This window comes from Rattus norvegicus, chromosome 7, assembly GCF_021556685.1.
Source record: "Rattus norvegicus strain SHRSP/BbbUtx chromosome 7, alternate assembly SHRSP_T2T, whole genome shotgun sequence".
NCBI lineage: Eukaryota > Metazoa > Chordata > Mammalia > Rodentia > Muridae > Rattus > Rattus norvegicus.
The window spans coordinates 130083531-130095957 of NC_141540.1; positions in this window are offsets into that span (position 1 = coordinate 130083531).

A 12427-nucleotide genomic window follows, 5' to 3' on the forward strand; every position below is an offset into this window, starting at 1 on the left:
GAAATCTGTATGGTGGAGCAAAAACAGGAGTCAGCAGGCTGCAGCCCAAAGGAGGCAGCCTGCTATAGGCCCAAAGTAGGTGGAGGGCACTACCCGGAGCTAGCATCTCCAAGAACAAGCTGAGAAGCTCCAGCGCTCCAGAGACAGCACACAGAGGAAATCCAAGCCCAGACACAAACCTCTGGCCAAGTAAATCTCTTTGAAATTGTGCTAAATGCTAAAGAAAGAATATAAATACATATAATATACAATACTATAGTGTATAATTAATATAATAAAATATAGAGTCATAGGGAGAAGGTCTCTGAAGGGAAGGGAAGAATTAGAGATTAAAAAAGAAAAAATATTTTTTATGTTAAAAAATGGAAAGAAATACAATAACACATGCATCTGGATCCCATTTGATTTTGTTTCACTTATCAGCATACAAGTAATTATTTTTCAATAATGATTACAATTTTATATATAATTTTTAAAAGATCAAAAAAAGGCAAACTTAGAAAAGGACTGAGAAATGCATTACTGTATTAAACATAGAACAGAGGTTAGAGGATTCTTTAAATCGGAATAAAAACCCTTCAGAAGAATCCAGTCTGGAACCTACAGTAACAGCAAAAAGAGTAATTCCAGATAAGAAAAGAGCCACAGAGGCTTGAGGAGATTATAGAATGGCAGCCTATAGAGATGTAGGATTAACAAGCTTCAGTCATAAATCACCATGGTCAGACTGGATCAATTACTAGATGAAGATCTATATGCTGAGTTAAAAACACCAGTTCTGTTTTCACCTTAGAGCAGTGTCATACAATAGACTACATGTTCCCTCTAGTACTTGGGGAATTAAGATGTGTTAACACGTGTTGTTACATCACACTGTTGATCCTCACGCAGAATCCCAGTGGGCTTTTGCCTTGAGTTCTGAAGAAGATGAATCTGAGATCGCACATTTATTGGAGTGGATGGCTATCGGGGTCCAGGAATCGCCCCACAAACCACGGTTATAGCCACCCCAGGTAGATAGGGATAGATTATTGAGCATTAACCCCAGGAAGTATTGATCAGAGCTGCAGACCAGACTTGGGAGCTGACCGCAACCATGAGTGTTTCCCAGGGCTGGTGTCTAAAGGCAGAAACCACAGTGAGCGCAAGTGCAGGTGCAGGAAGCACTCCCAGTGGTCGGCTCTGACTCAGGCTGGGCAGACAGAGCAGTTCTGACCTTTATTCTGGTTGGTCCTAAGTGGATTCCACAGTTGTGGACTTTCTTAGGGTTAACAAACCTCAGAACATACAGAGCATAACAGGGTGTGTGGTCAGCGTGACCCTGCTGGGAGTGAAGCTGTTTTCCTGGGTCGGTAACAGTATGGGATGAGTAGCAGGCATGAGCAGAATGGCTACGGCCATGCTGGGGAGGCTCCAACAGTGGCTACGGTGGAGATGCCTTTACACATGGAAGCTGATGATACCTCAGCATGTATCCATAGAATACAGTACAACGTTTTAGACATCATGGCCTGACACATGTTACAGAAACACCTTACAATCCTACGGGTCAAGCAGGTATAGAGAGGTCTAACAACTTTAAAAGGAAATGCTCTTAGAACACGAGGGAGATTTGAGATCTCCCAGAGATCGATTAAATAATGCTTTATTGACCTAAAAAATGTAAAATGTCAGTGAGGTAAATGGCATAAATGCTAAAATAAACTGAAATTTATCAAGGAATACTGAATTAGATCAGCATAAATACATAGTCTCAGAATGGGAGGAAGGAAATGTTCCTTTAGGGGAGAGATTTTTACACTTGTTTTCACAGGAAAAGAAAAATTATGGATTCGTTCCAAATAGATAATCAGGTTTGAAGATATTGGCTGGAAACGGAAAGAAATCATGAAGACCAACAAAACAGGTGAAGTATGTGCTCATCTCCCTACATGGGAACAGCTCCACATGGGAACATGAAAATGTCTCCAGCCAAGACCAGCCATGCATAGCCAATAATTGTGGGCTACAGAGTACTCAAGACTTCTGCCATGCTTACAAATGGCATAGATAGAAATTTCTATTTCAGTTTGGTCATACAATCCAAACTAACTTGTAAAGAAAGACAGATGCCTTACCTGCATGAACAGAGAGTGGAGGATCATCTTTAACTGAGTTGTTCATACTGCACATTCTATACATGTTATTTCAAAAATGTATATTACCTGTGACAGTTTTATGTCTGCACACACCAATAAAGTCAATGCAGCCCTGACAACATTCTCCTTGAGGATGCTAGGACATATTTATTCCAGTATCCTGCTTGATCCAGCCTCAGACGGCCTTAATAGCTGTTTTATCAAAACTCACTTCCAAGACGGCTTCAAAGCAAGCTGCTGTGGTGGTGTGAATAGTTTAGCTCCTGTAGATTCGTGTGTTTGCATGCTTGGCCCATGGGGAGTGGCGATGTTAGGAGAGTACTCCTTGTTGGAGTAGGTGTGGCCTTGGAGTGTCAAGGGTGGGGGTGACTTTTGAGGTCTCCTCCTATGCTCAGACTCCACCCAGTGCAGATGAACCCCTCCTCCTGGCTGCCTGTGGATCAAGATGTCTCGGTTCTTCCAGTACCAAGTCTGCCTGGACACTGTTACAGGACGTTTAAACCTAGTTAGCTGTGGTGTGGTTCAGCCCTTAGTATTTACCTTTAATCCTAAACAATAAAGATGAAGCTAGTTTGTAGAAGGAAGGACCCATGTTTGTAAGTGATGTCTAATTGAATGGCAGACAAAGTGACAAATCAGAAAAGTTTGACAGAATAGGATATGCCCAACTGTCAAGAGAACAGAGAGGAAAGGGAAGGTACTTAAGGGAGAGACAGTACAGGAGGAAGAGAGGACAGCACAGGACTACAGTAGAGTTCATGGAGGGCACACAGTGCAGTAGAATTGAGAGGGAGAAGGAGGCAGGTTTCCTGGGAGAGTTTTAAAGACTGATTGAAGGGAACAAGCTAGACACAGGTAAAGACAGAATGAACTCTAGCTGCCCGGAAGTCAGTCTTCCACTAGCAGCCTTCAGATGAAGATGTAGAACTCTCAACTCCTCCTGCACCATGCCTGCCTGGGTGTTGCCATATTCCTACCTTGAAGAGAATAGACTGAACCTCTGAACCTGTAAGCCAGCCCCAATTAAATGTCCTTATAAGAAAAAAAAAGACAGAATGAACAAGAATTAGGAGCCAGATGATTAGAAAAGATTGCTAGAGTTAGTTTGAGGCAAAGCAAAGCAGTTCAGAGGCCCAGAAAAAAAGCCAGATTGAATCAGTCAGCTGGGAGAAGACTTCGAGGCAGAACGGCTGAGTTTAACCAACTAGACAGATCAGAAAGAACTAGGAAGGGGTGAGCTGCAGCAGTAAGTCTCAGAGGCTGAAAGCGTTCTAGGCCTAGATAAGATTGTACAGAGCCTAGAATCTTCCAGGACTAAGCCTAGGTTAGCAGACAGCAGTAAGCCTCCCAGACAACAGTTACAACAGAAGAATAAAAGTTATTTTTATAGGACACTGCCATGCTTCCCACCATGATGATAATGGACTGAACCTCTGAAACTGTAAGCCAGCCCCAATTAAATGGTTTCTTTTATAAAAGTTACCTTGACCATGGTGTCCTTTCACAGCAGTGGAAACCCTAACAAAGACAGCTACTGACACCAGATGACCCCAATTCATCCAGCATGACAGACTGTTAAGCCCTGAACTTTCTCAGCATACAGAGACTGGATAACAAATGCTACAGCTAATTTTCTTTTCTTTCTTTGTTTTTTCTTTTTTTCCGGAGCTGGGGACCGAACCCAGGGCAGCAAACGCTCTACCACTGAGCTAAATCCCCAACCCCTACAGCTAGTTTTCTTAAGACTGACCAATATTCCCATTTTTAGGGTGCCCCCAAAGGAAAATGATGTCCCAAATTAGCAGTAAGCAATTTTAAGAGAGTGATTCTCCACCCCTACCCCACCCCCATCCCCAAGAGGTGAGTTGAGTGGTTTTTGATGATGCATTGTGACCCTCCCTGTCTCTGGGGAAGGGCAAAGGGAGCAGAGATGACTGAATTGGGGGGGAGGATTCAGAAGCCCACCCTGGGACCAGCTGTGGGGAGGCAGATTACTTGGACTGATTCAAGATTTAAATAATTTTGGGGATGAGGGTCAGAGTATCCAGGATGGGCAAAGATCATTGGCTGATAGCTTAAAATAACATGCCTCATTAGCATAGAGGCATTCCAGGAATCTCAGGTGCTAGCTGAATGGGTTCTTGTGGGGAGAGAGAAAGTCTAATCTTAACTGGTCTGCAGGTAGAGGCATGTGGGGCGAATTTTTGAACTCCCCAGACAAGGTCAGAGAGGCAAACCATGCCAGTGAAGCAGGTCCTCCATATTGCACTGAGCTCAGAAGGCTCTGGACAATGGTAGACTTTGACCTTTCAATTAGCAGGGTTTCCTCACAATGAGTGTTTAAATCATTTAAGGGTGGTGGCTACAAGTTGTTATGGTGTTGAACAAGGAGGAATCAAAATGAGGGAGGTTAGACTCAGGATTTCTTTTTCTTTCCCTTCTCTCCTATATAGTGTTAGGGGGAAACTGGAGGGAAGGGGAGGGGTGAAAGGAGAAAGGGAGAGACAGGAATAATAGGAACAAAGGATAGAGTCTTGAATCTGCTCTTAAATTTTAGAGCTGCTACTAGCCAAAAGTCTTATATTGATATAGATCTTTGTATAGCAATACAAAATTAATGTCATATTTAGTTACATTTGTATAAATCTTTGTATATTGGTACAGATTAGGGTTTTGCTACAACATTGCTGTGTATATATGTTTCAACTCTTGTTTATGGTATTGTACCTATACAGTGTTAAGTTCTAGTCCTTTTGAAAGCTGCTATTACAAACTCTTTAGGATAATTAAATGCAAGTTAATAGTTAATCAAACTTATGATCATGTTATATACTAGTCTGGTTTATTACCAAATATGTTTCCAAGGTTAAACAGATAGTAGATAGCTAGAAACAAGCCATGTTTGTTTATTCAGAAATACTATTGATGGTCTTCAAAAACCTCAGAGATCCACAATACGGCTTTTAAAATGTTTTATCATTAAAAGGCTTTTTTGACAATGAGACAGTTCTCTTCCTGGCAGATGATGAGCATTGAGGAATCTCCTCATGGAGTTTGCTTTGTATGTGGCAAGCTAGCCACTGGGCAAAAAACTGCCCTCACGTCAACTGTTGACAGTATGCTGTCCAAAATGGACAAGTGGATGCAGAGAAGTCGACTGCAGAGCTCTGCCAAGATAGGGTAAGCAGTCCTTCATAACTCCTGCCTCACAGAAAAGTCCGTCAGACATTCTGGGCCAGAAGACTGAAGGTGATGCTCCAACAACACAGGGAAGTTTGGGGGGCTCTCTAAGCATCCAGCTGTGTGTCTGTCGTTTCTCTAGTTTAAACGTGGCTCTGCTGCACTTCCTCAGGTAATATTTATTCCTTCTTATGTCTCTGATGGGGTTTAAGACTAGATAGAGTCTCACAGTTAAATTTAAGTTGTTTAGGATTTAAGAAAATGTTCTTAAGCCTTAAGATGTTTTTAAGTTGCTAATGCAAGTATTGATAGAAATTTATTTAAGTACAGAACTCTGAACTCACCAAGTTTGGATAGATAATAGAATACTTTCTCCAAGGTTGCCCAATACATATGAGCTAGACATCATGGATGTAATCTTACCTGATAGTTTTCATAATTATTATTGTATATAGTTTATTATTATAAGAGAATTTGTTGTACTAAAAGGAAAAATATAGAGATAGTTTCTTGTATACTATGTAAAAACAGTCACCTGTCAGTAAAAAGCTATTAGCCAATGAGCCAAGGCAGGATTAGAAGGAGAGAGAGAATTCTGGGTTTGAGTCAGGCTGGAGAGATTCACTTGTACACAGAGGAAGACGGCTGCATGAAAGTGAGGACCAGGTGACCAGGCGTGTGGTGAGACTTAGATTAGATAAACAGGATAATTAATGAGCTAGTCAGGGAGCAGGCCCAAGCTCATGGCCTGAGTCTTTATTCATAAGTATGATTAAGTCTCAGAGTAGTTATTTTAGGGGTCTTATGTGCAGGCGGGAAAGCCTGCAGTTGCGAATGGTGCCCAACATGGGGCATAGAATCAAGGCTTAGAGCCTGTAAAGTTCCTGGTGGCAGGTGTGAACAAGCACTCCCTGGAAACCAAGCAGGTTCCGGGGAAATAAAGTGAACTGAAGCCAGCTCTCTGATGTGAGCCTCTGCTAGCCATGGGAGCCTGGCTAGGCAGTTGGGTCCAAGATCCAACAATGAGACTATCCAGGTAGAGAGCCTTCCCCCAAGTGTTACAGCTCAGTAAAAACAGTCAGTCTCTGAGGATCCTTGGTGAAATAACTTGTGTGCTTTATTCCAGGTCGACAGGGACTATGAGCCTTGGGAGAGGGATGGGATTTGGGGGATAAATACATCCTATTGGCTGAGACTGTGATGCTGGTGATGCTCTGTTTGCATGGGGAAGAAGTCCAGGTGCTGTGCTACGTGACTGGTGCTTGTGATCACCTGGTTGGAGGTAGCGGTTACGTGCCTGGAAGTAGGCATGAGGACAAGGAGGGAGTTAGCTCTGCTGCGTCTCAGATGCTGAGATCTCCAGGGTCTGAGCATGCTCCACCTCACAACCCCATGCCCACTCCTCTGACGGCAGGGCCCACGTGCCCTTCAGATGGGTACAGGAAGTGTGGGGGTGGGGTGGCTGGAAGTAAGACTTAACAGTAGAGCGCCAGAAGAACAGCAGCACAATTGTCATTTGCTGTGAAGGTTGCTCCATGGAGACTATTTCTTTTATATAGAGATATTTTTAAGGAAGAATGTTAAAGTAGCAATAAACCAGGTCGAAGGCCTGGGGTATATATATATGTCCTTAGGCGTGGCTCACTCCTCTCTGCATAGTTCCTGAGCCTCAGAAATACAACTTCAGTTTTGTATTGTTGGCTTTTGTTTTTAGTAAAGATATCCTAAGTTCTGCATCTGTGTGATGTAGGGTTTTACCTCATCAGCTGTGGATAACAGTGGTCATCGTTCTGTGATCTCATTTAAGCTGCTTAGCAACTTCTTCAAGTTCATGATCTCATAACTCAGCAAAAACTGTACGTATGGCTATTGTTAAGATAAATGAAATAAACTCCGTTTAAGGAACTCACTTTGGTTTTATTTTATTTTATTTTTTTCTGTTTGCTCAATCGTTTTGCTTTTGTTAACTTGACACAAGCCAATCATCTGAGAAGGGAGAACCTCGGCAGAGAAAACCCTTGATCAGATCGGCCCACAAGCCAGCCTATGGGCCATTTTCTTGATCAATTATTGATGTGGAAGAACCCAGTCCACTGTGGGTGGTGTCCCCAGGGTCCTGGGTTGTCTAAGCAACTGAGGAGCAAGCCAGTAAGCAGCACCCCTCCATGGCTCTGCTTCGGTTCTCTCTCCAGGTTCCTGCTCTGACCTCCTTTGATATAGACTGTAACATGTGAGCCAGATAAACTTTTTCCTTCCCAAGTTGCCTTTGGTCATGGTGTTTTATCACAGCAACAGAGACACTAAGTCACGCACACTCGTGTTCTTGGATGCCCTTCACTCCTTTCCTGGGTACCATTGTGTGCCTAAATCTGTGTTTCAAACATCTTTTAATAAACTGTAACATGCTGGCTTGACCTGAAAATTCGTTTCTTCAGTGAGGCCAGGAACCCCGTTTTACCTGAGTGGACATCTCTGAAGCGTTCCTCAGGTGGCTGGGTGAGGTACCAGGAAAAGTGTGGCGCTGCCCTGGCTGCTCCCATCTGTGAGAACAGGTTTGGAGGTTGGCACAGATTGGACAATGCCCAGAGGAAATGTCTTCATGTCACATAGCAAAGATACACACATAGGTTCTTTCTCTACTGTGTGGAGCTAGAGCAGCAAAATAAGTGTGAGCATCCCTGCACCTGTGGGATGGGAGGGCACAGGGAGGCTTACAGGGACAACAGACAAAATAAAAACGTGGACCGCAGGAGCTAACTAAAGCATCAACGGCCCACGGCCCCTTCACTTGTGCCACTTTACGGAGGAGAGCAAGATGGACAGCTTCTGAACGGGGGAACTATTTCACTCACTGAAATGAACAGTTCTTTCAGCTCCATTTTATGGCATGCCCGCCTGTCATGTTTCTTCTGCAACATACATTTGAGTTTCTGGTTTGGCCCTTATCTATTTCCATTTTGGAACAATTCTTAGGACAAAGTCCATCCTTAATTCAAAAACGTCCTACTCATAATTCCCCTTTCTTCTCTTCACCCTCTTATTAGAACATTTTTACCCTATTTGCTTTGTTAACAACAAAATACACTAGCGATCTAGTCAAGAGACAGCAACATATCAAACTACATTCACCACCTTTTCAATAGATAGCTGAATCCAAACTGGATTTATAACAGAGTGAAACGACATCATTTATCCATATGTAACTAAACTACAAATTCCTATTTTTGTACAAGTTTTTATATAGACTTTATTCATGCATAAGATTTTGAAAGGCTCTTTTACATTTTTCCCCCTCTTTGGTCTCACATGAATCTAAGAATAACAAAAGATTATCTGTAGCCCTGGCTGACCAAGACAACAAACTTTTAACATTTTGAGTAGCAAAACTAGCTTAGAATAAGGACAAAACAGCAGAAAAAAACGAGCAGCAACAAAAACCCCACATAAAGCAGCTGATGTTAGAAAAGGAGGCAGGAAGAGGACCGCTTACAGAGTGGGAGGGAGTAACCTTGATCAGGGTTCTTCTCTACCATCCCTTATGGTCCTTAAGAGAGAATATCAGACCAAGGATGCTGGGGTTCTTGGTCAGAGAAAGACTTCAGTGACAGAGACAGCAGCAGAGGCTTAATGTGAGTTCATTTATCTGAGCAAAGTAAAAATATACCACCAAGCAATTTTCCTGATGAGAAAGATGTGTGTTTCCAGAGCGTCTTTGGAAAACCTGATTAATTTTGAAGATTTTTCCTCTTAGCCCCCAGATTTTCAGCACTTTTATGTTTTGTGGGATTTGTTGAGTGCTTCGGATCTATGGATGCGATAATCGTTTGAATATAAATGGTCCCAAAGGCTCACGAGTCAGACCCTTGGCTCCGAGCTGCGGTGCTGTTTTGCTAGTTTTTGAGAACTGTTAAGTTGTTCCCTGCTGGGAGGATGTAAGTCACTGAGGATGCACACTGGAGGTTTGCCTAGCTATGGTCCTTACTACATGCTTCCTGTCTCTGAAGAGCTGAGTAATCTACGTGTTCTCACTGCCATGAGTTCTGTGCAAATGCACAGGATCAAGCAACCTCGGATAAACCATGAGCCAAAATTAAAATTGCCTTTTGTAAGTTATGTGGCTGAGGATGGCCTCAAACCCTAACTTCCAGCCCCAGGCTCTAGAGTGGATTACAGGCTTTAAACAACCGAACTCTGTGTGTGTGTGTGTGTGTGTGTGTGTGTGTGTGTGTGTGTATGCACACACGCGTGAAACCAGAGGGTGACCTTGGCAGTTTATTAACTTATTTATTTTCAGTCTCTTGTTCAGTGCTGCCTGTGTTGGGCCAGCTGGCCTCTTTCAGCTTCCAGCAATTCTCTTATCTGTGCTTCCTGTCTCTCATTAGAGGCATACTGAGATCCAAACCAGATGCCCACCATCACACCTGACATTTGTGTGGATTCCACGTAGCCGATCTCCCATTGCCAGGCTGGCGAAGTGCGCATGTTCTTTATTAGCGTGCAAGCCATTTATAAAAGGGACGCGAGCCCTCTTCGTCACAGCGTCTATGAATTCATTCTTATTATTTTTTAATAATGTATATTTGTATGTATTTGGGGGTAGGTTATGTGTATAAGTGCAGGTGTCTTCTCAAGCCCCTTAAGATTTATTTTTATTAATTTTTTTTCTTTTTTTCGGAGCTGGGGACCGAACCCAGGGCCTTGCGGTTGCTAGGCAAGCGCTCTACCACTGAGCCAAATCCCCAACCCCTTTTTATTAATTTTTAAACCCACAGACAAGTTCCATTTGTTTCTTTTTTATTTTTAAGATTTATTTATTATATGAATACACTGTAGCTGTCTTCAGACACACCAGAAGAGGGCATCAGATCTCATTACAGATGGTTGTGATGTGTAACCACTATGTGGTTGCTGGGATTTGAACTCAGGACCTCTGGAAGAGCAGTCAGTGCTCTAACCACTGAGCCATCTCTCCAGCCCCACTTGTTTCTTCTTTATGACTCCATTTGCTGGCTATTATGTCCATGTTTTTTATATACATGACTATAAAATATAAAAGCTCTTTATCCTAAAGTCCGTGTCTGCTCATTCTATCCCGTGTGGGTCAGTGTGGAGTTAAGTTTTTCCTCCAGTTTTCACTGATATTGCAGGTCTAGCATTTTTTAAAATATGCATTTCTTTACAGTTTTTCATTATTTCTATTTATGTTTATGAGAGTTTTGCCTTCATGTGCATGAACACCACACAGGCTGGTGCCAGAGGAGGTTCTCAGCCTCCCTCCATGTGGGCTCTGGGAATCGAACTCAGGCCCTACATTGCAATCGCACTGACTGCAAACCGCCCACATAAGAGAGCGTTCTCTGTGTGCCAGCACTTAACTCTCCCGAAGCCTAACTCAGTTCACAAGGGCGATGAGGGACAAACTCAGCTCAGTAGTAAAGTGCCTGCTTAGTGCGTACAGACATTGGAGATGATTTCCAATACACATATGTACACACATGGACATACGTGCATGGTACAAAATCAACCAAACAAAAAACACCATGGAGTTTTAAGCCAGGTACGTGGTCCATGCTTATAGACTCAGCTCTTGGGAGGCTGAGGCAGGTGGATCTCTGTGAATTCAAGGCCAGCCTGGTCTACGTACGCAGACTTTTGTTGTTGTTCTTCTTCTTTTGTTTTGTTTGTTTTTGTTTTTGTTTTTATTTTTGAGACAGGGTTTCTCAGAACTACAGAAGAGAAACCATAGATCAAGCTGTTGAGAGACTATACCTTTTTTCTTTTCTTTTTTTTTTTTTTTCGGAGCTGGGGACTGAACCCAGGGCCTTGCTCTTGCTAGGCAAGCGCTCTACCACTGAGCTAAATCCCCAACCCTCACCCCAAATCTTTTACATAAGCAAGGCTATACTATATACAATCACATACCATGCTTTTCTATTTGACATCATATATTCATAATTTCCCTATAATTTTATATTTTTTGAAAGCATGGTTATATACCATTTGCTCATATGCCCTCAGGTAATAAATTATTAAAATTTCTTATTTTTCCTGATTAGATACTCAGATTGGCTTTACATTTTTTCCCATTAATTTATTTATTCACTTAACATCCCAGTCTCAGTCCCCCACCTCACAGTGTCCCTCTCTGTACTGGCTGGTTTTGTTTGTCAACTGACACAAGCTGGAGTTGTTACAGAGAAAGAAATGCTTCCATGAGATCCAGCTGTAAGGCACTTTCTCAATTAGTGATCAAGGGGAGAAGGCCCAGCCCATTGTGGGTGGTGTCATCCCTAGCCCGATAGCCCTGGGTTCTATGAGAAAGCAAGTCGAGCAAGGCAGGAGAAGCAATCCAGTAAGCAGCACCCTCCATGGCCTCTGAAACAGCTCCTGCTTCCTGACCTGCTTGAGTCCCAGTCCTGACTTCCTTTGGTGATGAACAGCAGTGTGGAAGTGTAAGCTGAATAAACCCTTTCCTCTCCAACTTGCTTCTTGGTCATGATGTTTTGTGCAGGAATAAAAACCCTAAGACACCCTCACAAATCTCTCCTCCTGTCCCCCTTTCCCTTCTGCTTTGAAAAGGGGGAGGCCCATCTTGGCACTTCAACACTGCAGGACTAAGCAAATCCTTTCCCACTGAGGTCGGACAAGGCAGCCCAGTTAGGGGAATGGGCTCCACAGGCAGGCAATAGAGTCAGGGGCAGCCTCCCCACTCCAGCCACTGGGGGAGCCCCATGAAGATCAAGCTGCACATGTGCATATGTGTGGAGAGGCCTGGTCCAGCCCATGCTTGCCTTTTGGTTGGGAGTCCCAAGAGTCCAGGTCAGTTGGCTCTGTTGGTCTCCCTGTGGAGTTCCCATCACCTTCAGGTCCCTCACCTTCATCCAACTCTTCCACAAGACTCCCCGAGCTCTGTCTAATTTTTGGCTGTAGGTTTCTGCATCTGTTTCCGCCAGCTCCTGGGTGAAGCCTCTCAGAGGACAGTTATGCTATGCTTCTGTCTGCAAGCCTAACAGAGTACCATTAATGCTGGCTGGGATTAGTTCTTGCCCATTGAATGGGTCTCAAGTTGGGCCGGTCATTGGTTGGCCGTTTCCTCAGGCTCTGCTCCA